Source organism: Hirundo rustica, chromosome Z, assembly GCF_015227805.2.
Source record: "Hirundo rustica isolate bHirRus1 chromosome Z, bHirRus1.pri.v3, whole genome shotgun sequence".
Classification (NCBI taxonomy): domain Eukaryota; kingdom Metazoa; phylum Chordata; class Aves; order Passeriformes; family Hirundinidae; genus Hirundo; species Hirundo rustica.
The window spans coordinates 66,454,971-66,481,361 of record NC_053488.1 but is presented as its reverse complement, the minus strand read 5'-3'; positions in this window follow the sequence as shown (position 1 = coordinate 66,481,361).

Below are 26,391 nucleotides of genomic sequence, written 5' to 3'. Positions count from 1 at the left end.
TAAAGCAACTCTGATTAAAACAGTACGCACTGTCTGGGTAATGATGAAATCAATCATGGGAATAATTTGTTAATTCCTGCATCAGACACTTCATCATGTTGTTTTACATAAAGATTGTAGACTCCTCTGGAGCACATACTTTAGGTTATGTCCTTACTACAGAAATTAAGATGATAGGCCTCATAATCTCAGTATACCATCTACAGAGGTAGGGTTAAGACCCTTCCCAGCCCACATCTCCGAGGTCTGCATGTTCACACTACAAACCAAAAGCAGCCAGCACACCACAGATGAACCCATCCTTCATCATTCCTGTTGTGGAGAGGTTTCTTGACCTGCTTCAGCTTCCTTGCCAACTTAACCTTATCTCGAGGTGAAACACATCCATTGCGATGATATTTTTCTTTTTGTTTAAGCGAAAAACAAAAGCTTGTTGTTGATTTGGCAGTTACTGACTTGGGTCACAATGACTCAAGATCTGATGACTATCAGCAGTGATTTTAGGCCTGATTGACCTGGTTTGGTAGGAAACCACTGATGCAGTGTGCAAGCTGTGTCCCTTATACCTTATTAGCTGCTTCCACAACCATCAGTGCCAAAAGCTGTTTGCTCTTAGTAATTATTATTCATTTTTGTATCATGGCATGACTGTGGTGTACTTTTCCATGTGCACAGATAACAAGAGTACAGTAAAGTGAAGACTTATACCCTAGGTAATATATTTTTACAAGAGCAGTATTCATTAGTACTATTCTCTTGAACAGCCTGACCCAGAAATTCAGCTAAGGGCAGAATATGATATTTGAGAGCACCACTAGTTCAGTTATTCCCCTATCTCTATAAACTGCCCACCATGATATTTATTTCTGAATGCTCTGTTAATTTGGTGAATTTTGTGGTGTGATAAAATTTTTTGGGCTTCCAAGTTAGTGGTAGCAGTCTTCCTGGCCACAGACTGAATTCTCCCATAATGCAAGTTTTGTGAAAAATGGTGCCTTCTTTTGTGATGATGGCTGAAATGTGAGATTACCATATGAAACTTTAGCCTGTACTTTTTACCCAGTGATCAGTTCTGCTGCTGAGGTTCTTATTTTTTTCACTCCCTCATTTATGTTCACCAGCTCATGTCTCTATTTATTAATTGTTACTATATCTAACAAAAATAGCCCAGGGAACATTATCTCTTCCTTGATCGGCTCAGCTTTTCTTCCCTATCCCCCTTTATAAAAAGTGGGAGGGTTTACAACAACTTGAATTAGAAAGGTTTGGGATTAGTATCCTCTGTCTATGATGGGAAGATTTGTTTGGCCAGAGCTCTCATTGCTCTCACTGCTCTCATTGCTGTGTCCCACATCCTGTGCTTCAAACATCTTCCTTGCCCTTGCCAACTCAAGTCACTCTCTCAAAACTGTTCATTAAGGTTATTAATGCAAGAGGTGACATTGAACTACTGGCCCATTGAACTACTGGTCCGGTGAACACTAGAGACATCCTTTTGGGGGATGATTTTACTGGCATTAGCCTATAGGGATCAAATTTTGTTTGTTCTTGACATTCACAAACCATTTTCCTGTCATTGCTGTGTCCCCTGTATATGAGCAATAACTTACCTCCTTATTTGGACCTGGTCAGTATTTGTCTCCTTATCCTACTATTTTGCTGATTACCCTTTCCTTTGTTATGATAGGTGATAGAAACAACATTGTAAAAAAATTGTTTCAGTTCTGTGATCTGAGCTCCTGCAAGACATTAGGTGTTTATCAATTGACTGCAGATATTTTTCTGGTAATTGAAGAACCACCCTTAGTCCTGACAGTGAACATTTCTGGTCTTCTTTTTTTTATGTGTTATTGGTTTGCCTCTGTCCCTTCACCATCACTTGGAAAGGAAAATAAAATCTTGGGTAGCTGCCTGTAGAGGAGAAAGAACACAGAGCTGGGGTTTTGAAATTCCTGAAGAACTTGTAAGCAAACACCCTCTTTACTGAAGCTTTTAGTCCTCACCCTGGGGGTGAGGGGATGGATTGGAAATCTTCCAGGAAGGTCTTGCAAACCGAGGCAAAAGAAACCCTCATGTTTTCTAATATGCATGTAGGTCATGCAAGCATGAGATTTCCTCACTGTGAAGAAAACTACCTGCCCACAAAAGTAGCATCCTAATATTTGATATTGAAGAATAGTCAGGGATTTAAAGTTTTATCATGAAGATCATTTGCTCTGTGCTGTTAAGCTTGAAATACCCTTAACATAACTCAAGTTTATAAAGTAGTCTTCAGCTAGTCATGTTTTAGGCAATCACATAATTTCATTTCAGATGCGGCTTGTACATTTTTTAGGCAAATTGCATGTGTATTATGTTGAGCAATGGCACTCATGACACTATGTCTCTTGTCCCATGTACCTGCATCAATGAGGCAAAATAACCACACTTAGATGAAAAGCCAAAAAACCCAGTTTACACTCTTGTGGGAACAGAGTCCTGTAGTTTTAAGACCTTTCTAAATTTACGTAATACTGATACAACTCCAAACCTATGTTTGAATTTTTTCCTTGCTTCCCAGTTTTGGTGATGTGTTTCTGACCTAGGATAACTTTATGATGCTTGTATCCCCAATCGTCTGTTCTGTTTGTGCTGTATATTGAGTCCTGTGCCTTTAAGACTGGTTCTAAGAGCAAGGAGAAGCGCGGAGTTTGTTTTGAGAAAACTGCCTGACTCCTCCACATTCTTCTGCGACAGCGTGTTCGGCGGAGGCTTGGAGAGACTGCAGGACAGAGTTTTTTGGTTTTTTTGCTTTTGGTTAGTTTCAGCTAGCTAGGGCAGAGAAGTTCCCTGGACTGTTTTTTTCCTTTTTCTTGGAACTGTTTAAACCTGGTCTGGACAGAAAACCCAGGGGAGCACTGGGGGCTGCACCTGCAACCCACCGGGGCCTGGACCTCGGCATTTTCCAGCAGCGCCGGAGGGACTGGGACTGAGGAGAGACTGAGAGAGAGCCGAGCTACACCCACGGCAAGGACTTTCTCAATTTGCCATCTCACTTCAGAAGGAGAGGTTTTATTGTTTCATATTATTCATTCTTTATACTTACTTGTATGCACTTCATTTGTTAAATAAAATAGTTTTTCCCACTTTTCTCCAAAGAGTTTTTTTTTACCGGACTGGTTGGAGGGAGGGGCCACTTGGGCTTGCTTCCTTAGAGGGATCCTCTACAGGGGTTTTCTCCCAAATTTGTCCCAAACCAGGACAGTTTCTCAGTATGTTGATACCTGCAAAGTTGAGAAGAACCATTAGTTATAGTTTCCCAGCATGGTAATTTCCTGCATCTGGATGTGCAGTTGAACAGAGGCAAAATGTTTTAGAGATATTAAACAACATATAATTACACTTACCTTAAGCAGTTTTAGCATTTATTAATATTTATTATTGAATAAATGAAATATAGTGAGTTCCATGTTAACTGGACTAATTGGCCTAATTGAAAATTGGTCCTGCCATTGTACTTTGGAGAAGGTGACAGTGGGATCAAGGGCGCCCTCAGAAAATTTGCTGATGACACCCACCTGTGTGGTGCAGTGGACATGATGGAAGGAAGGGGTGTCATCCAGAAGGACCTGGGCCAGTGTAAACCTCATGAAGTACAACATGAGGAAGTGTAAGGTCCTACCCCTGACTCTGGGCAATCCCAAGCACACCTAGAGGCTGTGTGGAGAAATGATTAAAGCAGCTCTGTGGAGAAAGACTTGGGTTAGTGCTTGATGAAAAACTCCAGACAGCAGCATATGATTACAGCCCAGAGAGCCAATTAAATCCTCACTGCATCCAAAGCAGCTTGGCCAGCAGGGTGAGGGAGGGGGATTCTGCCTCTTCACTCTGCTTTATGAGACCCCTCCTGGACCACTGTCGGATGCTCCCAGTCTAAGGAGGACATAGAACAGTTGGAGCAAGTCCAGAGGAGGCCATGAAGTTGATAAAATGACCAGAGCATTTCCCTGATCAAGACAGGCTGAGAGAGCTGGGACTGCCTGGAGAAGTGAAGGTTGTGTGGGCACCTCATAGCAGCTTTCCAGTACCTCCAGGAGGCCTGCAAGAAAAGCTGGAGAGGGGATTTTCATCAACAATTTTAGTGACAGGACAAGGATTAGTGGGTACAAATGGAAACAGGTGAACCTTAGATTAATTATTAAGAAGAAAATCTTTACTGTGAGAGTTGTGAGGCACTAGAACAGGTGTCGCAGAAAAGTTGTGGATGCCTCATGCCTGGAAGTGTTCAAGGCCAGGTAGGATGTGCATAGCCTGGTTTGTTGAAAGGTGTCCTTGCCCACAGCAGGGGGGTTGAAACCAGATGGTATTTAAGGTCCCTTGCAACCTAAACCGTTCTGTGATTCTATTTTATGATTCTAAGGTGTGGTTTGATAGTCTTCACTCTTTACAGTAGTAAGGCTGCAAATTTAGGAGAAATAAAATTTCAAAATTTGTGATTGTTGTTTTTGTTTCTTCTTCAGTTAAGAAAAATTATTTTGGTCATAACTTTGTATAGTTCAGATAAATGGAATTAATAGGAACATTTTCCTACTAAGAAACACAGACAACATTTCAAGAATCGTATTTGTGAAGTAGTTTTGTAGCTGGAAACAGAAGTTTCTGGGTGGTGTTTTGTGATTTCAGATGCATTTGGGCTGAGTTTAATCACTGCATCTGACCTTGGACAAATCTGAACCCATAATAAAGACCTATTGATGGTTTAGGTAATATTTTTGACTACAATCCAAGTCTTCAGTTTGGCAATTCAGATTTTTTTTTTTTTTTTTCCATCTTGGTTCTCCTGTGATACCCAGGGAGAGTTACATCTCTCTGGCTTTTGTGATTCCAGCAGGAAAATGAGGAGAACTCTCTACTTTGTAAAGACATCATAACGTTTAGGGCTGTAGGATCTGAGGACAAGTCAGGCTAATGGGGAGTTCAGAAGGTCTTCAGTCCAACCCACTGGATTGCATTGCAGCAAAGCCAGAGTTTTGTGGCTGCAAGTGGAGCTCTAGTCCTTCCTGAGAGTTCCCCCTCTGCATGCATGCTGTGTGCATACACTGGGATGTCCACCTGCAATACCTTTCCTGAGGTCTCTTGTTCCTCTTGCCCCCTACCCTGTGTTTTCCAAGCAAAATTTTTCTCAGGAAAAATATGTGATTTTTCACATCCCGAGTACTTCTCTTAGCCTAGAATGGTTTTTCAGAGAGGTTCAGTTTCATTGTCTTGATTGTCAGCATTGTTGTATTGGTTAGAGCTCAGGAGAAAAGAAGCTGAACTAGTGGAACTTTCACTTTCTGTCAGTCACTGGTGTCTGTGGAGCTTCCTCTGCCTAGCCCTGGGCAGCTTCCAGTTTCCTAAGCTCAGCAGTGCAGCCCAACCTTTCATGGCTTACTTCTATGATATGGCCAACCATGACACAAATTGAGTCAAGTTTTGTAACAATTCTCTTCAGCAGACCAAGAAAAGGAATGAAACTGTATGTTAATACAATACTTAAGAAGAGAGCAGTTTATCACTGTCACTGAGTCTTGAGAAAAAATAAACAGGACTGCAGTAAAAGAGGTAGGTAACAGTGAAGTGACAGAATAAATCACAAACACAGCTCTCTGCATAAGTGTGTCTCTTTAAAATGAAAGAGATTGTGCTCCAGGGAGCTCCACAATTGTTTTATACCAGAGAAGCAGCTGATACCAGACACTGCTGCAGCACCAGGCACACCTGACCCCCAAATCACACCTAATCCTGGGGCTGCACCACGGGTACCTGGCAATTTCCTGCACCACACATCTATGTTAAATTACTTGTCCTTTCTGGAAAAAAAAAAATCTATGTCAATTTCAGCTCCTTTCACAATACAAGCTAAAAATACCCTAAAAGCTAGCATTTGGAGGGACAATATTCTTGGAGAAAAATAATGCTTTCAGATTTCTAAAACAAAAATTGAAAGTAGAGAAATACACATAAAATTAAAAATGTCTTTAGTAGGTTTGATTTCCTTCTGTGGTTTGCTGAGGTGGTTTGTGGTTGGCTTGGGGTCTTTTTTGGGGGGGTATTGTGTTTTTTAGTAAAGCTACTAAAAGTAGAGGTAATGAAGCTGATTTACAATACTCATTTTTAACCCAGAATGTAATCTTTCCACTTTGGGTTTCGTGACTGTCACAGAAAGAAACACTCAATTTGATTAATTTATCTCAGTATGACTAAGAAAAAAATGGAATATAAGCTAGTAAGACTGCGTGGATATATGCATACCAGCAAACACTATTTGTCCAGATGAGGGACTACCTAGGAGAAAAGCTGTTGTGAATTTTATTCTGTTATTTCTCCATTTTAGGTAGAAAGACAAATCTTTCTATGGAAATTGTAACAAAATGGTTTTGAAAATTTTTACTACTGATCAGAGTTCGCCTTTTTTTTTTTTTTTTTTTTTTTAATTTATCTTTTATACTATTAAATATATATAGTTGGCAACATTTGGGATTCTTTCCGAGCGGTGAATTTGAAAATGAAAATAAAAAATCCCTTCATTTTGTTGGCTCATTATTTCATTATTATTTTTGTGATGTGTATGTACATTGACAAGATAGTAAAGCACACAGAGCAGTCTGAAGTCAGAGGCTGAATGTTGTAGAATCAGGACAGAGAGAATTTATGTCCCATAGAGAAAATGAGCATTCTCACCGCTCTCATCTACACAAAACAAAACAAAATAAGAAAAAACAAAACAAAGTAGAATGAGTAGAATGAAGATGTCTCCTCAGCTTCCTCCCTTGAGTAGAATGAAGATATCTCTTCAGCTGTGGTTCAGGTCTGAAGCAAAAACAGACAGAAGATGTTATAATATTTTCACACACTGCTCTGTACCTGTTTCGCTCACCATAGAGATTGCAAATCTCTAATTAATTTGTATTTCCAGTGACATGACATAAACTGTAGAAATCTGTCTTGCTAACTGAAAATACATTTGCAGTTGTAACTGCAATGCCATAATCCTGCAAGAAATTAATAAATAAAAGTACTAATTTGGTGTGCTTCTGGATTTCTGGTGGTGATAAGCTGGTGTTTACCTTTAGTACCATGACAGTCGCTATAAATTGCATCAACTTAGTTTCCTTTGATCAGATATTGGAAAAATACTGAATTAAATGAACATCAGCCACTCTTAGCATTTCAAGAGATTTCTCTTTAATTTGCCTGTGACTGAATGAATGCTGCTGGTTAAGGTTTTCATTCCTCATTCTTCTTTCTTCTTCCACTTTTCTTTACCACATTGTACTCTATTTGGTAAAAGAGCCATATGATTTAGTGAAGAGTGAAATTTTGTATGTTGTGAATGACCACAGTACACATGGAGATACTTGTACTGCAGATATCCGTCAAAAGTTATGCTCACAGCCTTTAGTTAATAATGCAGAGACTGCAGCTATGTTCAGAGCTGTACAGTCCTGTTAAAATCCATGTCATCTAAACTACCTGCTCTCTGTTATTTTCAAGCATGAACCAGTGCATAGTATTTCTGATGCATTCTCTGTGATGGCAAAGGGCATCCAGTCCTGATTCCAGTGACTTCAAAGAGAGCCTTGTCACATATTGATAAATCAGTCACACAGTGATAATTTATTCCTAGAAAGAAACTTTGCGGATAGCCATTGGGGTGAGAATTTTTGCCTTCTTAGAGCATATTTTAGCATGTCAGGATAGTGATTTTTCTTCTTGGCTCCTGCTATAAGGTAATAAGATACCTGGTCTGCTATTCAGTAATTTTGCATCTAAGAATACCTGTCTCTTCAAATACATTTTTGTTTTTCTGGATAGCATAAACGTGGCCTTTAGTTCTGTTAAAAAATGAAAATAAGTGCCTGGAGCTCTGTTTTACAGATATTTCTCATACTTTTACTCTAGCCCTGTGTTTTCAATTTTCTCAGACTTTGCAGCCTGTATAATTGAGAAAAGCCACTCTTTCTACATTATGAATAAGAGGGTGACAACAAACCCTAGAAAGATCCTACCTGTCCTTTTATTGCTACATGTGTAATATAAGACATTAGCAGTTTGACTGTTATGGATCAGAAAAGACTACTAGGCAGAAAGAGACATATAGAAGTCTGTGCAGTATTTCTAGTAAAACATAGGAGAACAAGGTGCAGAATCTAGCTTTGACCCCACAGAGATGGTTCTAGTTTCCTTCTCCATGTATACAATGTGTTATTAGATGCCAAAATTGAGCTTATGTGTCACTGTAGATTTTTCATGATATTAGATTTGTAGAAAGGTGAAAGCTGGTGATTGCTAAATTATATTAGCAAGAAAGATTGCATATAGGGCTAGAAAGTGGTCTGAAGATCATGAGTGTCTTGATTACTGTTCTGATATTTCTATTCTTGTTCCGGATATGCAAATTTTCCTTCTTTTCAACTGATAGGACAGTGCATCACTGCTGGTTAACAAGGCTTCCCTTTATCGGTGTTCTGTCCTTGTAGAGATTCTGTGTCTTTTGGCTCCCAAAAAAAGAGATTTTTTTAGCTTTTATCCCCTTCTAGGATATCCATTGTTTCAGATATCTATTCACAGTACAGCATGCAATCTAATTAACAACCAATCATTAATTGTAATTGTAATTCTTTGGTCATCTTAAAATTCCCAAAAAATCAAGAAGACACCAACACCTCCCACCCCCGCCCCCCCCCCCCCCAAAAAAAAGTGTATAAAAAATCCCCGAGTCCAAACCACTACCAGCAAAGAAACCAACTAAACAATCAATGTAAGAATTATCAAAATATTTTTAGAGATTTCTCAGATTGTATAATACCTCAACTATTTGTCATGTGATCAAAACTTCTTGGACACTCTATATCCTTCTTCAGTTCTCATTTGCTCTCCCTTTACTTCTATGTTTATGTTTTAGAAAGATGGGAAATACAACCCAAATGACACCTAGTTACTGGGCAGAGATGATGGAACTTTTTTTTTCTTTTTGACAAAGTGTGAATTTTTTTTTATGACTAAAGTGAATATTTTTTGTGAATTAATGAAAATGAAATGGTATGAAATAGAAGAGTGGTCAATTTTTAAAGTAATGGACCCAGTATGAAAGGGAAGGATTCTTTTTTGTGTGTGTTTTATCTACAGCAATTTAATATGGTACATAACTGTGACAGGATATGTGAAGTTGAGACCCTCTGACTAGTGTTTCTAATTCTATGCAATGATTTGAATGTGTAATTTCTATTAGAATTTGATGGGAGTTTTGCTTCAGACACTTTTTTTTTTTTTTTTTTAATTTATTTTTCCCTACTGATATTGAAAACAAGACTGTATACAAAATAAAAATCTCTTTGTTACACTAATTTTTTCACCCTGCCTCACCTCTTTAATAAAGGTATATCTGTAGAGTCTCCAAGAAAACGTGTACGGTTTTAAAGGTTTATTTAACTCCCGATAAGCAGACGATCCAAGGCCATACAAAAGATCGTGATTACTGCTGCAAGAGGACAGACATGCACTTTTACACAGCCTTACCCTGCATACAGGCATTGATTCATGAGATGTTCACTTCAATTCTTCAGTGGCCTGAGCTTGCTTTCCACATTGTGTTTCCTTTTATTTGGAGTATTTGCCTCTGAAATTTTATACGCGAGGAAAGACCTAATAATTTTCTGTGCAGCCTCTCCAGGCAAATGGGCTAGTCAAGGCTTTTCCTGCTGAGCTGTCTTTGGGAGTGCTGGCCAAGGAGCTTTCCTGGAATTTTCTTCAACTTCATCTCTGACCATGTCTCATTTCTTAATTTTTTTAAATTAGGAAATCAGGAAATCAGCCTCCTCTGTGCCCTCTGGCTGTGTCTTCCTGTGAAATACAGAATTTCTGTGCCACACCTGTTGCACCTGCCAGCATTGCTGGGGTCCCACTCTCAGGTTCCCTGTTTCCTGACAGGACTTTCCCCTAGCAGAATAACAGCAGTAGTCACTGACTCTGCCTGTTGTCAGAGTTTCAAAACAAACACCTGAGATGTGACTAGAGGGGATGGGTTGTTTCTGGGGTGGTGCTTTTTTAGAATAACAACCTCCAAAGTTTGTTCTCAGTCATCCACCACTCTGTTGCCTTTTTTTTTTTTTTTTTTTTTTTAAATCCCTGGTACAGGCAGCAACTACTGTTATAGTACAGTAGTATTAGCAAAATCCCAAGTATTATTTTGCCAGTATGTAATGTCTCTGCAGATTGGAATGGCTACTACACATAATTCAAATATATCTGTGGATATTTTAATTGCTTCAGTATCATGCTGCACTGCAAGTTTGGATTCAGGTCACAATTTCTTGAATTTAAGGAGTCTAAAAACCCATTTCTTCCTAAAGATATTTGTTATTCTACTTGGAGAAATATGAAAAAATATTTTCAGCATCCACGTGTATGTGTGGACTGTTTGCATCCATGATAGGGATATTGGTCCCAAACGCTTAGTGGAGAGGAATTTAATTGCAGCGATAATCTCAGAACTACTAAAAATGTTGAAACTTGGACCCCATGTAGGCCAAAGTCCAATGAACATCTCTGTTCATGTTACTGCGTAAAATGTGGATAATATGCATACAGAGCCCAACTGTTCTGCTATTATTCCGCACTTACAATGAATCACAGTGGTGTGGAATACAATTTTCAGATTTTAAGTCTTAGAATGATAATGCAGATTTGAAATTAAAATGTGGCAATACAGCTTGCAAGCAGGACACAAAGTACTGCTGAACTCATGTTGGGGGTTAAGTTTTCCTGTGGAATTTTTCCCTCCGTAAGTTGCTAGGAGACTAAATATTGATAGTTAAAGGGTGCTTGACCCAGACAAAAGGGAGTTGATCACTTAGTTTAGGGGGAAGGAAAGGCTCCTGGGAGCTGAGGGTGGGAGGGGGTTGGGGTTTTTTTTCGGCTCTCGGTTTTCCAGGAGGAGGACGGTCGAGCGACTGGTGGCTGCGTTGGATTCCACCGTTTACAGAGGGATTCGGTCCGGAGAATTTCTATCATCTGTTGGAGCGCCCAGGAATTCGGAGGGGTTTTTTCACCTGCCCTGCTGGATTTTGGGTCAGCCCGGGTCCAGCCGCTGCGGGTTCTCCGGCACTGCTGACTTTGTCTGCCAGGACACCCCCCTGCCTGCCGAGGACAATCCACCACTTCCAGCCATCAGCACCAGAGTTTCCACCGTTTGCCCCTCGGGGTTCTTGGTTCTGTCTTACTATTATTATAATTGCTGTTGTTGTTTGTCTGTCCTGTTATAGTTACTAGTAAAGGACTGTTATTCCTTTCCCCATAGCTCTGACTGAAAAGGTTTTTTTTAATCTTCCAAATTATAATAACACGGAGGGAAGGATTTGAATTCCCCATTCCTAGAGAGGCCTGCCTCTCCCTAGCAGATACCTGTCTTTTCAAACCAAGACAGAATTTGATGCCCAAATAGTGGGGCACGAGGACATTGAGAGGAAAAGGAATAACAGTTCTTAAGTGCCTACATTGTTGTGTACTGGATATCCTGTGCTCTGGCTTACCCTGGTTCGGGTGGAATGTGGTGGTGACCGTATTTCTCCCATTTGTGGGCCCTTATCTAAACATGGGCCCTGTAACTAAGGCTACTGTGCCTGTCATCCAGTTTGCTATGTGGGTTAACAAGGTGAGGAATTAGTGGATTTTTAATTTCCTCTGGAAGGCAGGCACATGGATTCAGGGCTATCATACACTAACTGTGTGTTTTTGGGGTTACTTTAACAATGGTACCTACTGTGACAAAATGACACTGGGGAAAATTTTTCCACAACCCTTCACCCAGCTTTTTGGGCCTACCCCACCAGTCTTTGAAGGGTTCAAAATCTCTGAATGTTAATGATATCATGCAGTGGCTGGTGTTGCTGTATGCCTGTTCTGTTTAGCATTTAAAGATAAAGGGAGACTGACCTGGATAACCACCCTGATACCTACCCTAGGGAATAAGGATACTGTCCCACAGCCTGAGCCCATCCCACAGCCTGACCCTGCCCCACAGCCTGCCTCAGGAATAAACCACCCAGATTGGGTGAAGGAGATCCGTGAGATGGGCCAGATGCTGAGGGAGTACGTTTCCCCTGTAGGAGCCTCATTAGCCCCAGCTGGTGGGAAACCCTCCCCCTGCCCTGACAAAGGAGAGTCTGATGGTGCAGCAGCAGAGCCCACAGACGTTACAACCGTCCAGGTTCCAGCTGAACCACAGGGGCAGCCACAGCCAGCAGCACTTGCCCCTGTGGAAACAAAGAAGTATAAGGTGAAATCAGAGCACCCAGGCAACAAGGATAAGAAAGGAGGGCCCTCACAACCCGGGGGTGAGTCAGAGGTTGAGATCATCACTGAGTCCCTGACATATGAAAGTCTCAGTAATCTGCAAAAAGATCTTGCACGGCGGGGACGTGAGGCATATACAGCCTGGTTACTTCGGGTCTGGGACCTTATAGGTACAGGCGTGCAGCTAGATAGTGGTGAGGCAAGGAATTTGGGACCCTTGACCCAGGACTCAGGTGTGAATCAGGTATTCATAAGGGAGCCAGGGCCCCTTTCCCTTTGGGAGCGGCTTTTAATGAGTGTACGGGAGAGGTTTGTCCACAGAGACAGAATGCAGGAGCACCAGCATAGAATGCACTGGAAGACCCTTGAGGAAGGGATCCAACAGCTGAGAGAAGTGGCAGTATTGGAGGTACTCTTTGGGAGGGGTGGACCGCATGATAATGACCCCGACAAAGTCAGGTGCACAGGGCAAATGCTGTGGAATCTGGCAACTCTAGGACCATCTCAATACGCCACATTCATTGCAACAATTAATCCTGATAACAACCAAGAGACAGTGGGTTCTGTAGCCAACAAGCTTAGAAATTATGAGAGTATCATCAGTAGCCCAATGCAGGCTCAGGTCTCTGCTGTGGCTAAGGAACTCAGAGAGGAGATGAGAGCGATTAGGGAGGAGATGAGGAGGAACAGTTCCCATGTGGCACCGGTGCGAGTTACAAGCCCTGGAGTCAGAGCTCAACGGCTCCCAGCTAGAGAGAGAGGGTACACCCCACGAGCTGACCTGTGGTTCTTTCTGCATGACCATGGGGAGGACATGGGAAGGTGGGATGGGAAACCGAATTCTGCCCTGGCAGCACGGGTGCATGAGCTCAAGGAGAGAAACATGAACTGAGAGGTTTCCACTAAGATGAAGGTAGCCTCAGCATCCCATGACCAAGCTGCCAGGTATTATAAAAGTGAGGATATGTCAGATCCCTGTGAAGGAACCTCTACCATGTGTGGCCAGGAAGGGAATAATGACCGGTGCTAGAGGGGCCCTGCCTCTAGCCAGGGAGAGGCACGGGAAAACGGGGTCTATTGGATGGTGTGGATCTGATGGCCTGGCACATCAGAGCCACAGAAATATGAAGCTTTAGTTGATACTGGTTCTCAGTGTACCCTGATACCATCTGAATATGTGGGGACATGTTGGGGAGGATGAAGCCAAAAAACCTTATAAATATGATTGCCTATATTCTGAGAATGTGGAACCTGTAGGTGAGATAGAATTGAAAGTAAGTTTTGATGTTTGAGATGTATTAGATACTGGATGTCTGGGAAAACAGTTATGTGACCAGCTGAAAGTTACCTGCAGCCAGACCCAGAGGTCAAATGGAATGTCCTGTCTCACCCCCAATGTATGGTTCATCCGACACCTGTAACCCTCCCCCGAAGTATCAGGTATCTGTAACCCCATTGGCCCAAGTCTTGTTCCAGCCCACCTTGAAGACCCCTGATAAGGGGTCCCAAGGGGGCTGGACGCTCTCTTTGCTTGCACCCTTTCCTGAGGACTTTCCTCTCTTGGAATTTCCTCTCCCTACCTCTCCCTTCCCCCACCTTCCTAGGCCTTGCCACAAGCTGCAGCCTGGCAGCTCAGAGCAAGGCCTCACATCCCTTACAATAAACCTCATCTTCTAAAACCTAACTTCAGAGATCTCTCGTCTACATTTATCTACACCGTCCTGGAGTCCTCAGCAACAGCAGGGAAAAGCAATTTCTACAGGGACAGAACCTATTTCCATTGCCGGGGTGACGAGGGGATCACAGGAATTGACTCAGTTGGAAGCCGAGGTGAGCCTGACCGGGAAGGAGTGGTAGAAACATCCAATTGTGACTGGCCCAGGGGCCCCGTGTATTTTGGGCATAGACTTCCTCCGGAATGGCTATTACAAAGACACTAAGGGACTCAGATGGGCTTTTGGAATAGCAGCTGTGGAGGTAGAGGGCATTAAGAAATTGAACAGCTTGCCTGGACTGTCGGACAACCCATCTGCAGTAGGACTTCTAAAGGTAGAAGAGCAACGAGTTCCAGTTGCCACCTCGATGGTGCACCGCTGACAGTATCGGACAAATCGAGATGCCGTGATCCCCATCCACAAGATGATCCGTGAGCTGGAGAGCCAAGGGGTGGTCAGCAAAACCCACTCACCCTTCAACAGCCCCATCTGGCCTGTGCGCAAGCCTGACGGAGAATGGAGATTGACTGTGGACTACCGTGCCTTAAACTAAGTGACTCCGCCATTGAGTGCTGCTGTGCCGGACATGCTGGAACTCCAGTACGAGCTGGAGTCCAAGGCAGCAAAATGGTATGCCACAATTGACATTGCTAATGCATTTTTCTCCATTCCTCTGGCTGCAGAATGCAGGCCTCAGTTTGCTTTCACCTGGAGGGGCGTGCAGTACACCTGGAACCGACTGCCCCAGGGGTGGAAACACAGCCCCACCATCTGCCATGGACTGATCCAGGCTGCACTGGAAAAGGGTGAGGCTCCGGAGCACCTACAGTATATCGATGACATCATTGTGTGGGGGAACACGGCAATGGAGGTGTTTGAGAAAGGAGAGAAGATCATCCAAATTCTCCTGAAAGCTAGTTTTGCCATCAAGCAGAGCAAGGTCAAGGGACCTGCCTGAGAGATCCAGTTCCTGGGAGTGAAGTGGCAAGATGGACGGTGGCAGATTCCCACTGAGGTCATCAATAAGATCGCCGCAATGTCTCCACTAACCAACAAAAAGGAGACACAAGCTTTTCTAGGCTCTATAGGTTTCTGGAGGGTGCACATTCCTGAGTACAGCCAGATTGTGAGCCCTCTCTACCTGGTTACCCACAAGAAGAATGATTTCCACTGGGGCCCTGAACAGCAACAAGCCTTTGCCCAGATCAAACAGGAGATCACTCATGCGGTAGCCCTTGGCCCAGTCAGGACAGGACCAGAGGTGAAGAACATGCTCTACTCAGCAGCCGGGAACAATGGCCTGTCCTGGAGCCTTTGGCAGAAGGTGCCTGGGGAGACTCGAGGCCGACCACTGGGATTCTGGAGCTGAAGCTACAGAGGGTCCAAAGCCAACTACACTCCAACAGAGAAGGAAATCTTGGCTGCCTATGAAAGAGTTCAAGCTGCCTCAGCGGTGATTGGCACAGAAGCACAACTCATCCTGGCACCTCGACTACCAGTGCTGGGGTGGATGTTTAAAGGAAAGGTTCCCTCCACCCATCATGCCACCAACGCCACACAGAGCAAATGGATTGCCCTCATCACTCAGCGTGCCCGCCTTGGAAACCCAAATTGCCCTGGGATTTTGGAGATAATTACAAACTGGCCGTAAGGTGAAAACTTTGGTCTCACAAATGAAGAGGAGCAGGAACAAGTGACACGTGCCGAAGAGGGTCCGCCATACAACCAAATGCCAGCAGAAGAAACACCCTATGCTCTTTTCACTGATGATTCCTGCCGCATTGTAGGGATGAATTGGAAGTGGAAAGCAGCTGTATGGAGCCCCACACGACAGGCTGCACAAGCCACTGAAGGAGAAGGTGGGTCAAGCCAATTTGCTGAACTCAAAGCTGTTCAACTGGCCCTAGGCGTTGCTGAAAGAGAGAAGTGGCCAAAGCTCTACCTCTACACTGATTCATGGATGGTGGCCAATGCTCTGTGGGGATGGCTGGACAGGTGGAAAAAGGCCAATTGGCAGCGTAGGGGAAAGCCAGTCTGGGCTGCAGATGAGTGGAAGGACATTGCCACTCGAGTAGAGAAGCTACCTGTCAAAGTCCGCCATGTAGATGCCCATGTCCCCAAGAGTTGGGCTAATGAGGAGCACCGAAACAAGGAGCAGGTAGATCAAGCTGCAAAGATAGAGGTGTCAAAGATAGACTTAGATTAGCAGCACAAGGGAGAGTTGTTCCTAGCTCAATAGGCCCATGATGCCTCAGGTCATCAGGGCAGAGATGCCACCAGTAAGTGGGCACAAGACTGAGGGGTGGATCTAACCATGGACAGTATTTCTCAGGTTATCCATGACTGTGAGACGTGTGCTGCCATCAAGCAGGCCAAACGGGTGAAGCCCCTATGGTATGGTGGGCAATGGTCCAAGTATAAGTACGGGGAAGCCTGGCAGATTGACTACATCACCCTTCCCCAAACCCACCAAGGAAACCACTATGTGCTGACCATGGTGGAAGCCACCACTGGATGGTTGGAGACCTACCCTGTGCCCCATGCTACTGCCTGGAACACCATCCTGGGCCTTGAAAAGCAAATCCTATAGAGACATAGTACCCCTGAGAAAACTGAGTCTGACAACAGGACTCATTTCAAGAACAGTCTTATGAACACCTAGGCTAGAGAACATGGCATTGAGTGGGTGTACCATATTCCTTATCATGCGCCAGCAGCCGGGAAAGTTGAACAGTGCAACAGCCTGCTTAAAACCACCTTGAAGGCACTGGGTGGGGGGACTTTCAATAACTGGGCGATTAATTTAGCAAAGGCCACCTGGTTACTGAACACTCGAGGTTCCACCAACTGAGCAGGCCCTGCCCAATCTGAGCCCCTGAGAACAAGAGGTGGAGATAAGGTTCCAGTGGTACACATGAGAGGTATGTTGGGAAAAACTGTTTGGATTAATTCTGTCTCCAGCAAAGACAATCCCGCTCCTGGGGTTCTTTTTGCTCAGGGACCTGGCTGCACATGGTGGGTGATGCAAAAGGATGGAGAGACCCGCTGCATACCTGAAGGGGACCTTGTTTTTTGGTGAACACTGTGACTGTGTCTGTATTCATATTCACATATATATATGTATATTATTTAAAGGTTTCAATTCAATATTATATGTTAGTATGGGGAAAAACATTCGGGGTGGATAATGTTGGGGGTTAAGTTTTCCTGTCTAATTTTTCCCCCCATAAGTTGCTAGGAGACTAAATATTGATAGTTAAAGGGTGCTTGACCCAGACAAAAGGGAGTTGATCACTTAGTTTAGGGGGAAGGAAAGGCTTCCGGGAGCTGAGGCGGGGGGGTGGTGTTGGTTTTTTTTTCGGCTCTGAGTTTTCCGGGATGAGGACAGTCGAGTGACGTGTGGCTGCATTGGATTCCACCGTTAACGGAGGGATTCGGTCCGGAGAATTTCTATCATCTGTTGGAACGCCCAGGAATTCGGAGTTTTTGTTTTTCTCTGCCTTGCTGGATTTTGGGTCAGCCCGGGTCCAGCCGCTGCGGGTTCTCCGGCACTGCTGACTTTGCCTGCCAGGACACCCCCCTGCCTGCCGAGGACAATCCACCACTTCCAGCCATCAGCACCAGAGTTTCCACCGTTTGCCCCTCGGGGTTCTTGGTTCTGTCTTACTATTATTATAATTGCTGTTGTTGTTTGTCTGTCCTGTTATAGTTACTAGTAAAGGACTGTTATTCCTTTCCCCATAGCTCTGACTGAAAAGTTTTTTTTTTAATCTTCCAAATTATAATAACACGAAGGGAAGGATTTGAATTCCCTATTCCTAGAGAGGCCTGCCTCTCCCTAGCAGATACCTGTCTTTTCAAACCAAGACAACTCATGACAGAAGTAGATGAGTTAGAGGGCTATAAGCCCTGGCAAGTTGACGCAAGACTCTGAAGAAGGGAGAGATCAAAGTATGTATGCAAGACAGTACAGACCTGTACAAGTCTGTACTAGCCCACAGCTAAGCAATGCTACCAAGAAACATAGATATAGTTGTTATGCTTGCAAGGTATATAAACCAGCAGTGTGTTCAATAAAATTGGCTTCATGATGTGAACCATAGGGACCCCATCTCTTCAACTGTCCAACATTAAAAAATATATTACTATGGCTTATGTGGCATAAGCGCAATAAATATATTTATAGAGATATTTGTATGGTTATAATTAAAAGCCATTTTTCAGTAAATCTTCTGTAATGCAGCAGCTCCAACTTTTTAAATATCATTTTCTCTTCAGCAATCTGATTCCATAACATCAGACTAGTCTATTCAGAATGTTAAATTAGGAATATGCTGTTGTCCAAGAGAGCATAGTGATCTGGAAATGCTGAAAGCTGTATAATAGGGTGCATTTGCGTCAACAGGAGTTCTTTTCTATTCTCCCATGCTTCACCTCAACATATTCCTACTCAACAGGATGTCTATACTCACCAGGAAAAGAAGACAAGTTAGTGGCACTTATAATCTTTTCCTGAAAAGCAAACAACCCGCCTGCTTTCTGAAAAGGTGATTAATAGAAGCTATTCTTGTAGAAAGACTCATGAGACAGTCCTTTCTCATACCTTCTCTGGCAGGATTTAGTTTTATACATTTTTTTGCTGAGAACCCTAAAGGGCTATATGCTGCTTATCTTGCTGCCAAACCTCTTCTACCAAAAAATTCTGAGAAGTTCACATTATCTGATGTGCCCTAAAAATATTGGAACTATCTTTGTAGGACTCCTACTCTATCCCAGAGAAGTCTGTGGCATGTTAGTTGACTTCTGATATGTTTGGTCCCATATAATTAACAGTACCACCTTCAACATAATAATACTTCTTAGAGAAATTGGGAATAACTAAAGCAGAGTTGTAGTTGAAAATAGCTTTTTGCTAGATCTGTGTATACATACCCTCTTTAAATACAGTTTACGTGCATTTATTCAAATGAGACAGATCTTGAAATGAAAATTGAATGCACTCTGTATATGTCCAGGGGACATTTAGCATCACCTGTAAAATATGCATGAAATATGCTTGATAAGTCTGTTCATTTTGATAGGAAATTAATATTTATTAAATTAAGCATTAATATAATCATACCTAGAAGACTTGAAAAATTGATGTCAGACTATTTACAGCCTGTGCTATAGTAATTGGTATCTGCTGCATATTTTTTTCCCGTTTCATCTAATTAATAATATATCAGAACTTTAATGGCATTCTAAAAGTACTACATTAACTATGTGCTTTAAGAGTCATTTCCTGCTAGACTGGAATCTAATCACATCAGTTACAGGAAGATTTGAGTGCTCTTGGTCTCTCACCTTTCCTGCAATGGCTACCTTAATGATTTAGGCATAAAGACCAACAAAGGCACGCTTTATGATTCTTTGTCTTGTTTAGTCCTGTGTTGCCCTGGCCAAAGGCAAAGCCTACCAGCAGTTGTTCACATCACATAGAAATGAAGATGCAAAGTTGAAGATTCCCTCTCTGCTCTCTTCCAAGCAGAGTCAGGCATGGGAAAAGTAGTGTGTTCCGTGCTAATAAATGCAGAGGATAACCTGAGCACTGGTGCACCCTGTGCAACTGGAGTCAGGAGCTAAAATAATTGCCATTACATTGAGTAGCAGAGCAGATCTCTTATTAGACATAAAATATGCAAAGACTCCTAGAAACAAGATTTCATTTATAGTGCAGCTTCTGGGGAGATTTGTCAAATGATCCACAGAAGACATCACTTTTTTCCTTTGGTTTTGGTGACTTCTCCCTGCCCCACAACAAAGTGGCTGGTGTAGTTGAGTCACTCCCTCTCTGACACCTTTGTAGTGCTTGAGTACCTTGAAGGTAACTGCCCCACCCTAAGAACCGAGTGTGTTACTATCCTTTTTCTGCTCTCTATGTTTTGTGCTGGGCAGAGCTGCAAGACGGCAGGTAGGATTTCCAAAGGCAGGTGTGCAGTGAAAAATAGACGTGCCGTTGACTTGGTTGGTCTGTGTGGCACTGGACTCAGTAGACACTCACATCACCTGCAGCAGGAGGAAATGCTGTGTTGGTGATGGAATTCTCTCCCTCAGGTTCTGGATAAAATTATTACTAGGAAGAAAACTTCATTTCTCCTTTCAGATTTCAAGGTCCCCTTAAGGGACCCAAACTGAGTGACAGAGAAGTAAATACCACTGAAGACGGCTGAGGCATCTTCATTTATCTGTCTAAATGCTGAAGCAAATTCAGAGTGGTCTGGAATCTCAGGGGAAAAATATGCTTTTCTGGCATATTTCTGTTAAAGCTAGGCTTTCCATCTTCAGAAACTACCTGTTTTGGTTGGAAGTAGGCATACCCAGATGTTTTAAATTCTTGGATTAATTCATAGCATGAAATGAAGCTATACAGATACCCTGGTATTTCAGCACCTGCAGAACAAACACAAGCCATTAACCTGTACAACACCTAATGAATTTTGGTCTTTTCAAGCTGATGACCTCTACAAAAAAATAAGTAGTCTCTTTTTTGTTTATTTTCCCTGCAATCTGCTCAAGGGCTTGAAAGATTACCTAGTAGTTCCAGTAAAAGGATATTTTTTTCTCTCTACTTTTGCTTTTATAGTGCTGCAGGTTGTTTTTTTGCTGTGCTGCAAGACTCTTGCTTCGTATTTTAAATCATGAAGCATTTAAATATCAAAACTATTGCTATTTACAGTGGAAGATTATTGCAATGAGGGTTTTGTGAAGATGTGGTTTTGATGGTAGTCTGGTTTTGTGTGGTTTTTTAAATTGACAATAACATACCCAATGGGAACTTTTTATTTTCTTTAAAGGTATCAACTGTGGGTGTGTTTTGGGGTTTTTTTTGTTTGTTTGTGATATTTTGTTTTTTTTTTCTTTGTTTGTTTGTTTGTTTGTTTGTTTGGGTTTTTTGGGGGTTTTTTGGGCATGGTTTTTTTTTTTTTTTGTGACGGGGGCTTTTCTTCATTTCTTCTTTATGTTTTATGATGTTTTTAGAGACTGAATTATGTACCCCTGTTTCTCAGAATCCACTTGATTGCTGATAATTGTTTAAGAAAACAGACTTTTTTTGTGCTGTTATGAATTCAGTCACATCACTGGAAGTGTAATGACAGCTTTAACACAAAATCCCTGAAGAAGGGATTAATATGACATGTGCTACTCATCAAGATTCTGTGGAGTCAGCTGAAGTTCAAGGTAAATCTTCAGTATCTTTCAATTGCACCAAAATTTCAGCTTTGGGTTTATTTTTACCTAATTAGAGGTGTTTAGAGACATATAAATATATATTCACAATAAAGAAGTCAAAGTATACAACACATAATGGCAAATATAATGACAGCTGAGCAATTTTAATTTGGTCCTGTTTCTGTTTTACATAAATATACTGTGAATTCTTTAATCATAGTTTTGCAAAGGTCTTTTTAATCCACAGGGACTGAGAAATGGTTCTTCTGTCCCTAACCAGACCAAACTCTAGCCTTATTTTCCTGGTTCAGCTTCTTGCTCATTCCTGCCAAACTTGGTTTCCCAGCCATTTATTACAATTTGGGTTTTTTGGCACTTTTGCACAAGTCCAGGTATGATCTTCTGTTCCTTGCTTAGAAGAGTTGAGGCCCACATGTTGTCAGGGTGGTCATTCCAAGCAGTAATAAGTACCGGCTCTTATCCTGGGCTTGGACATGGATCCACTGTGGCTTTGTAAGCACAGAACTGTGGTCATGAAGAAGATGTAAAGATTAGGGCATTTGTGAACTGTGGAGTTCTGTTTTGAGGAGGCTGAAATCTGATCTCTTCCGTTGACCTAAACCCAAAGACCCCTCCCCTAAAATACTCAATAAAACGCACAGCCCTGCCCCTGCTTGCTCTCTTCGTCTTCACCTAGCTTTGCTCTCACCCCCTCCCCAGCTCAGGGTGGGAGGGAATAAATGGATTCTTGTGCTTACTACAAAGGCTTGTCTCGTCTGTTTCCCTGCCGGTGGTTGTAACGTCCGTGGACACGATGGTCACTGTTGCCACACAAAGCAACAAATGGTGGATAAATGCGGGCAAGCAGCGAGGACAACAGGACTGGCGCCCCGTAAGTCACCTCTGTGGGATCCCCATAAAAACATGGGGGTTAAAAGCTTACAGGGAGGGAAACTCCCAAAAAGGAGACTGGTTCCCTGGGACTTTGCGATAGACTAACATCTACCATCACAAGCTTTTCATTCTTCATGGGAAGGAGTTTTTAAAAGCTACAAGCAGCTAGTCTGCCTGCAAAAAGGACCATTCTGGCGACTCTTACCAATTCCTCTGACATGTTTGCTGCAGCTTATGGATGATAAAGCCTTATTGGCTACTTATGGACGATTATGGATGATTTGCATTGCAGAGTGTTGGTGCTTTAGACCCTCCTGCCTATGAGCCTTCACGTTTTCCAGTTTCTGTAAAGCTGCCTATATCTTTCCTTACCCTTTGTTCCTAAGAGTGGGGCAAGGAGTGAAAACTGCCAGGACGGCACGGAGTTGCTACCGTCTCTCCATCACCCTGTACCCCTGTCCACCCCTATCCCCCTTACCCTGAAGGCAGGACAATGTTGGGAACCGTCCAGAAGTGATACGGGTGCGCTACCATCCTCATGCCATCCTATGTCCTCCTTTGCCCCCCCTGTCTTTCTATATCTCCTATACCCTTCCCGGGAAGGCAGTGGCCACAGCATCCTAGGTGGTCCTTCTAAAAAATAGTGCTTACCACGTGGTTTTGAGATCCCCTCTTTCCTGCCAAAGTCCTTCTTTTCTGGGCCTATGCCTGCCCTTCCCCCTGCCTATCTACTCCCAAGGCAAGTGTTATGTGCTGACTATGGTGGAAGCCACCACTGGATGGTTGGAGACCTACCCTGTGCTACAGAGTTAAAAATAAAATATACCTGCAAAGAATACAGAGGACATATAAAAGAAAGGGGAAAAAAAAAAATAAAGGAAAAAAAGAAACCAAGACAGCATGATAAGAAAAGAGAAGAAACAGAACAATTTTGGCCGACTACACTCAGTAGCCAAGGTGATAAAACTACTTGAAAGAGTACAGAACCATCAATGTTAAAATTCTTCCTTTTCTCAGGAAGCGTTCCCTGTTCTTTGGTCCATGGTTTGCTTTGTTTGATTAAAGATAGGCATCAAAGGACATTTCAAAATTATTTCCAAATCAAATCTACAGTGATCAGAGATGATTCTCAGTTCTCCTCTGTCTTCATCATCATTTCCATCTTCATCATCATTTCCGTCTTCATAGGGAGTGAAGTTGTCCATGAAGCTGCCATTGAGGTAAGCCCACAGGAAGCCTCGGTGTTTGCATTTTATTTTGGCTGAACTACTTAAGACAAGCAGACACAAGCATGTGAGACTGAGAAAAACTTCCTGGGAGGGATGGAAATCCATGATACTGCAATCTCTATTCTTGGTCCTATCTAATAAGCAATGTTAAGGGAACACAGTCATTTGCTACAGCCAGGGCTCTGCTATGTGTGTTTGTTTGTGAATGTGTGGGTTTGTGTAATCAGAACTAAATTATATTAAATGAAGTTTTCTTGCCCTCCCAAAGACTCTGTATTAAATACTTCCAGATGGCTCAGTGCTGGAGATAAAAAAAAGTGTAACCATAGTGATGGAATGGAAACTATTTCTTGGTTCTTAGGCTGCAGTGTCCTAAAGGCACTGCCATTTTCAAGGTCAAATATATAATAGAAAGAGATAAAAGTTGAAGAAAAATATGCTGGCTTAGCTGCAAAAGCTAATTTATTTTATGCATTATAAATTGTGTTAAAAATTACTAAAATGAGATTTCTCAGCAAGAACTAAATGTGTGGTTTCACAAAAGTAATTTTCAAAGATGAACATGGTTACAGAATTTATCTTTAAAGGTTCTCAGGCCATCAGAGAAAACTGCAAAGCTATCAATTACCGGATTTCAGTGGTTCTTCCGTCAGAAATATAATGGTAATTTTAGCATTCTCCTCAGCTTTTGCTAAACTAAGAATGTCTGCTAACAGATCAATTAATTGGAGCATTATTTAATTTAATGACATGTAATCCATCAAGAAATGCCAATCAACCTTTAAAAAAACATTCTGACACCTCTTTCCAAATGGCAGAAATAGTAGGGCCCTGACATGGTGAGATGACAGCTGTAATTTTGAGGATTTAAGGTTAAGACTGAGCATTCTTCTGAACAAGCTGAACCCCTTCTTTTCAAGGTATTGCCCAATACTGAGCTCTGACACCTAGTGTTGCTATGTTCTCCTGAAAATATCTTGTAGCAGGAAGCCCTGCCACCTTTTCAGTTAATCTTTTCCAGAGATGGATGAATGTGCACAAAATGCTGTTCCCATTATGCTCAAAGTCAGTGTTAAAAATCAGAAGTTTTACTTCTGCAGATCCTCAGAGTCTCTCTCCTCTGTCCTGGGGAAGTGCACAAAGCAGACTTTCCATTACTATCGCTTCATTGTAGTGCAAGGCTTGGCAGCAGGCAAGGCAGTATTTCTTGTGGGGAGAGCACGTAAGATTTGTTTCCTGAAAAACTGATCTTGCAGTGAGTTTGAGGGAGTGCAGGTGTGGCAGTTAAAATCAAGCATTTTGGTCATAACTGAAGACTAAAGAATTCTTCTATATGACTCACAATTTTACTCAGAGTGATTCATTGCAGAAAGCCCATTTCACTCCACCTCCATAATATAGGTGTGGCCCAACGCAGATTTGTCTGCTGTGGTGTGCCAAGAGACAGTCAATTGAAAGGAGCAGAGGTGTCTTGCAGACGGAGCAAGGAGATCCCAGAATGAGTAATCAATCAAATAAATTTTGTGAGTGTCTCCAGTCAAATATGCCTTCTTTCTTTGAACTCATCATTTGCTGCCTTTTTAGCCTCATGGTGGGGAAAGCTCCTTTGCATTAGGCAGAGTAAAGTTGCAGGAACAAATCTAAGCAATGAATCCAGCTCCCAATTAAAACTGACAAAGAGTAGGAGGCCACAGTCACAGAGGCATTGAGGCTTGCTGCCCTGTGACAGCTGTCATTGAAACTGTTAAAAGCATTGCTGTCTACTCCTAAACAGATGTAGAAGTCTGGTGTGAGTACAAATGAGCAAGCTGAACTTGTATTTTGGTAGTTCAAGGATCTTAAATATTCAGTCAGAGCATTGGTTGATTTATTTTCTCTATTATGCTAACATAGCTCTATTGTGAGCCTGAAGGACCCCAATACACACATTAAGAAAGCAAAAACTGCTATAATATCTGTACAGAGGAGAGTCCAGATTCGTCAGGATACTTTAACTAAAACAAAGTTCTGATTTTACCCAACTTAGTGTTCATTGTCAGGGCAAGGCATTTGCAGAGTGAGATTTGACCAGTAAGACAACATTTACCAACAGAGAATGAGGGGAACAAGAGGGCTGAGATGACTGAGGCAGGGAGGAAGGGATGGCTAAAAGGAAAAAAAAAAAAAAAAAAAAAAAAAAAAAAAAAAGCTTTTTCTTCCTACTGTACTCAGAGTATGATCTCCAGCCACAGGAGCTGCTGCCAGGGATGGTACAGCCTCCATGACTCTGGGAATGGAAAAAAATAAACTTATCTGTACCAAAACCCAGTAGCCCTTCTCTTTGGGGTGATGGTGATTTATTTTTTTCCTATTCTGGACCTCTGTCTAGGATATTTGAAGGTCTTTGGAAACAGTTGAGTTTAAGTGGAAAGTACTCACCCTGAGCTGGATAGCTGAGACTTTATTTGCTTTCTGTAGAGATCATTAGTCAGTATTACAACCTGACTCTGTGCTACTGGTATTTGAGGCATTTTGTGTTTCAGTCTACAACAGGCTTGCATCATCTCTTAATAATCTTTCCTCTTCAAATTATTAGTGCCTAAACTCTTGTGAGGAGGAAAGGGTACAGAAGACTGAAAGAATTGCAATAATATCTACATCTGAAGCAGTTCCCCTTATTATTCTCCAGATAATCTGGATGCAATCACAGATGAAAAAAAAACCAAAAATTTGTGACATTTTATCATGTGGAGATGTTATCATCTCTCTGCAATGCGTATTCTCTTTTCTGTCAGAAAGACCTATTTGGTCTTTATACTTGGAATAATCCTCAATGCTTTTCTGATGACTGCTTCTTGTTACAGCATGTGGGAACGACATCCAAAGACCCAATTTCCTTCAGAATTAACAAAAATTATGTCCTCTTCAGGATAAATTCTTCCCTTCATTCAGTTTTAAACAGGTCAGAGGAACTGAGCATCCAAAGAACCACTTCAGTTCACTGATCATGAAGAACATCCAAACATTGATCAAATATAAGCATTTAT